Source organism: Malurus melanocephalus, unplaced genomic scaffold (genome assembly GCF_030028575.1).
Source record: "Malurus melanocephalus ecotype Western Australia unplaced genomic scaffold, MMel_1.1 scaffold_172, whole genome shotgun sequence".
Classification (NCBI taxonomy): domain Eukaryota; kingdom Metazoa; phylum Chordata; class Aves; order Passeriformes; family Maluridae; genus Malurus; species Malurus melanocephalus.
In genome coordinates this window covers 1,329,331-1,334,766 of record NW_026623404.1, presented here as the reverse complement: position 1 = coordinate 1,334,766, position 5,436 = coordinate 1,329,331, and positions in this window count along the sequence as shown.

Below are 5,436 nucleotides of genomic sequence, written 5' to 3'. Positions count from 1 at the left end.
AAAAACACAGTGAGGCTACATCAAAGCTGGAGTTCAGATGTATATGCATAGTCTGGGCAGCCAGCCTGAATTTATTCCACTCTAACTGAAATCAGAATCTGGCCTGTGATTTCCAAATAGCAGAATGCCTTGTTCTTTCCTTTGGTTAGGTTCTGACTGACTTGTACGGAAACGGGAAAAGGTGTGACAGTTCCAGATGGGTCAAAGCACAAGTAAGTACATATTTGAGTACAAATTTAGGAAGCTTTTTTTCTTRAGTGTGCATTGTCTAAGATACTGTACTATATACAGCTCCAGGAAGCACGATGGCCTTTTCATAATTCAAAAATAATCAGAGCCATTTGAAAAAGTTTCAGCTTACTGTTAATGCAATGGAAATAACAGGAGTTCGCTGCTTAGCATGCTGAGAGGATTGAACAGCCACTGATTTGTACATACTGGTTACAGAATCAGGTGTCTTGGAAGTGGTCACTGTAAGCTGAGACATTTCAAGTGACTGCTGAAGTAATGGCTGATATCACTGTTTTGGAGGGCTGGGCAAAGACTTTTGTGGCATGAGTGGGCTGAGTGGTAATGGTGGACTAAGGGATATTGATGGATTAAAGGTTGCTGGGGAGGGGGGTCTGTGTGTAATAAACAGACATCATGCAGAAAAGAAATGTAAACAAAAGAAATGGCACACAACAAGAATGAYAGTTTTAATAAAATCGTGACTTTGTAATAAAATCATGCAGGTGATTCCTGTAAATCAGCCTAGCCATTCTTTTTCTTCTTCCACAGATGTAATGCCAGTTTTCTGGCATGGGATATTACATTTATCATACCCAAGCAGTATGACAAAGCAACAATCACAATATCCTCTTGCATGGTTATTCAGTCTTGGACACCAACTCTTTGCCTGTGTATTTCCTATGGGAAGACCTAACTTGTATTTTCTAGGGCTGAAGACCAAGTAAGGAAAAGCTGTAAGAAAAAGACCAAATACAATTCTGGTCAATGCTATAATTTGCAAACTTATTACTCCCTTACAGTGTTATAAAGGATAGAAGAATCTGAAAYACAGAGCGTACTTTACCACAAAACAGCTAAGCTTTCAGATAAATACATATTTTTTAAACCCTCCCCCAACAAAAGAATAATTCCCCTGTCATTAACTTACATTTCAGCATAACACTGAATTTACTAAGGTTGCATATCTATTGAGATTGTAAGGTAAAGAAAATTCTGTGACCATTCTTAGTCCTAAAATAACATAAAGTCCTATGATGGAATCATAATAGGAATAAGAATGAGTGAAATTATCTGGTTACATTTCTTAGTAAAAAATATGTAGAAAAGCACTTCAACACATGAAGTTAAGTGGGTATTTAACATTTTCCTAACCTGGTAACTAAGCTCTGCATGTGTCTCAAAGACCAGTATTTTCTTATAGTCTTATTGAAAACAAACAAACAAACAAACAAACAAACAAACAAACAAACAAACAAATGTGATGAACATTGCATATTTTGTATTAAGTTTGGAGAACAACTGAACAATTTCCTGTGGAATGTATATTAAACTGTAGGTTCAAATGTTTAGGTGAAAGTTCAACTAAAGTAATGCTACAGTCAAGGTGMAGCTTGCATCATTTACTCATTAGTAGAATGCCTTGCCAAGATTAAAACACAGAGTGGAATGCAGTTCCACAGGTCTGGTTGACACTTAACTTCTTCAGCTTTTATTCTACTTTTACAAAACATTTGCCTTTCTCTCCTTGCTTARTGAAAGTGTTTATGAACTGTTCAGAATAAAAATACAAAGACCTGGATAAAAAAGCAGGAATATTTAACTCCCCCCAACTTTAGATACTTAATACTGAAAAAAAGTTACTGAGAAAAAATAATTATTTTTCTGAGAAGAAATTGATATGTGACGTGTACATTACTTAGCTAAAATTTCATCCAACTAGAAATTTCAATGAAATGGWTTTGTATATGTAAGAATTTTAGAAAAAAAAGTAAAGCTGTTTACCTCTGCATTATTTATGTAGTATCCCTTTTCTACAGTATCTTTTTATATGTAGAATAATTTTATTTTACATAATTTTACATAATTTATTTTACATAATTCAAATATCTGGTATTACTTGTGCTTTGTTAAGGTGCCAAAAACTAAAAGGAAGAAAAAATAATTTGGTCTTAGTTATACACTGAASTTGATACCTAATTTTTGCTTTTTCTTGTGTAACACTTAATATGCTTCTACAGAATGCTTTTTCTCCAAGTATGATTTAAAATGGCAGAAGGCATGCTTTTATTTCAAGAATAAAGTGTGTCCTTARAATAAGTAATACTTCTTTCAATGTGGATATGCATATAAAAATAATGAAAAATCAATAKATCAGTAAGAGAATTTAAGTCTTCAGAAAGGACCTGGCAGAATCCATGTTTCTGAGACAATAAATGTTAAAATTGCTGAAATCACTCTGCATGATTGTCTCGGTTTGAGACAATGTTTTCAGAGAAAAATGTTACAGTAAATGTTTCCTCTGAAGTGAAAAAAAGCTGATAATTTTTTTCCCACCAATGTGAAATAGATGTTTGGGCAAAAGGGAAGAGAAAAAATAGTTTATTAACAAAACACAGTGCCCACAAGACACATATAAAAAGTAACTGGGACGAGATGGAGCGGTGCGGCTTCTCCCTGCCAGCTGCCAAATTGCTCCAGAAGAAAAATCACAGGAGCCGCAGAGGGGGTCTGTCCAGGGAAAGCTGTTTGCCTAAGCTAACAAACCCCTAAATGGCAACAATGTAACTCCCCTGCATACAACGAGCAAGAACTCTCGCAGCACCGAGCCAAGGTGCAAAAGCCCCCACCTGCGAGGCAGCCCCGGCTTTTAAACTGCCGGTGCCGCCCCTGCCCCTTCTTCTGGAGTGAATAGGCACCTTTTGGGCATACAAGGCACAGACACCTTTTGGGCATACAAGCTGACGGAGTATAGGGATACAGGATTGGCCCAATATCAAGCCAAGACAATGATCGCTTTAATTGCTCTGTTCAGGTTGGGGCTCTCCAGCACAAGAAAGAAAATGGCATTTAAGAGGGCGTCCAGCAATGGCGATTTTCAGGGTCTGCTGTATTTGACAGTCAAGGTGAAGCTGAGGGAGCCTGGAGAAGGGAAGGCTAAGAGGGATCCTTTTGCAGTCTTCACCTTCCTGATGGTGCACAGCATAAGAACAAAAGCTGACATTCAGAATTAGCAATGAGGGAAATTCTGAGTAGGGAAAAGGATTTATTTATGTATTTATTTATTTATCTGTCAAACCATGAGAATACTTAGACACTGGAACAAGTACCCAAAGAATTGCGAAATCTTCGGTCTTGGAGACAGTCAAGCTTAGCAGGACAGGATTCTGAACAACCTGCTCAAGATGACCCTGCTTTAAGCAGGGATTTGGGCTAGATAGCCTCCAGGGATCCCTTTCAAACTATTCTGCAATCCCTTTTTCAAACTATTCTGCAATTCTATGAATATTTTTTTATGTTTCATAGGGTCCCTGTCTTAATATTGCAGTGATGCAGCCCAAATCTGCAACACTGCAAATCCAATTGCATGAACTGCTACATATCTGGCTAAATTCTTCAAATTACACTAGTTGATTTATTTAAAGAWTTTCCTCTGCCTGAAATCCATGTTTTGTTTGTGGTGGATCATCACAATGCTGCCTTAGATGTTGTTACCTACAACTTTTTCACCAAGGTGTGAAGAAAAAATGCCAGTAAGAACAATCATGGAGAGATTGTCCCAACTCTTCTGTTAGGCTGGGAGTGGAAACAGGGATCTCACCTACCTGTAAAATATTATCCTGCCCTTAAATCTGTTTTAGTTGGGGCCTGGTTAGTTTCTTCACTGCCCTAATCTGTAAGTAAGTGGTGAGGTTTAAATATGCACCACACAAATCAAAGTCTGGCATTCACACTCATGCAGGGAATTGTGAATTCTGAAGTTTAGTCTCAATTGCTATGACAATATCCCATTACAGACGAGCAAGTAAAACAAAATGGACACAACTGTAATCAAGAAAGATCTCAGAATAGCAAGTTTTATAATTAAATTTAGACTGATTTTATTTTTCATGTAATGTCAAGGCTGAGTGCAGTGTCACAGCATGTTCTGATTWAAAAATTGGGTCAATATAGTAGAAAGACTATTTTGTTTATGATTTTCTTTTTAAGACTAAAATTCCTAATCTGATTATATTAAAAATAGGGTGTGAGCACAGCTAAAATGTAGTTTTTCAAGAAGAACCCAATCCTGACAAAATGGGTCTACATCAGAGCTGCTCTTGTCACCCCAACCCTTTATCCATAATGCCTCTACCTACTACAGGGACTGGAGGCCCTCTCCATGACTGGAATTTAATGCAGAGAGTCAATATAACACTGATGTTATTCATTAAAAACACCCTCATATATGCCATGATATTTTCTGGTGGCTCAACAAGTTGCATGGGTAATCTCCACAGGGTTARAGGAATACAAGAGAAGGGTCAGGGACACATAGCCAGAGGTGGAAAGCTTAGTACAGGGRTCCATCCTAGAAAAGGAAATCCAGTTCCACTTGGTATTACCCCCAACACCCCATACAAGCATCGGGCAAGTATCCCATGCTGAAGTCTTCAACTAAATGGTGGACACAACACACACTGAATTACCAGGTCCCAGGCCTATTRTCCAGGCCAGAATAACCATGTTGTGTGCTCTGCCTACTCTGACAGAAATGCARCCAAGTGCACCCACATGATCCCTAAAAATTCATACTGCCAGGAGTTTCTCCCTGCAAAACGAAACACAAAATCTTCAGAAACTTTGGGAATATTTATTAGACCATAATTCCTAAATAATGTGAAAAGTTTTCAGATAGGGTTGTACCCATCTGCATAGAGGAAACTCTAGGCAATTTGCTGGGTTTTTTTCAAGTACCATTTTCATAGTCATCAGTGTGATCAACTAAAAAAAACCCAACTATTCTGTATAGTCCAAAGAGCAGAAGATGCCTGTTCAAGAGGATTTATTGTATCCTGCAGCTGCAGGGATACAATACAGTCTGAAGTATTGGATGCTATTCCATTAAACCACTGTGAGAATACAATTCTTTTAAGAGAAAGAAATCTGTCAGAGGGTTGAAAAACATTTTCTTTCATTTCATATTTGCTAAAAAAAAAAAGACTTCAAAGTGGGCTAAATATATTTCAATTTTGTTGGTCCTTGGGCATTATTATGTCTGCCTTTTCTGAGACKGAGCTCATGGTTTGAAGATGTAATCTCCAGTTGTCCCACTAGCTCTTTCAATATCATTATTATATATGTTGTGGCTGTGCTGAAAGGTTAAAGATTTGAGGGAGCTGTGTTTGGACTGGGTGAAAACCAGTGTCCTTTGAGATTTTGCTAGTT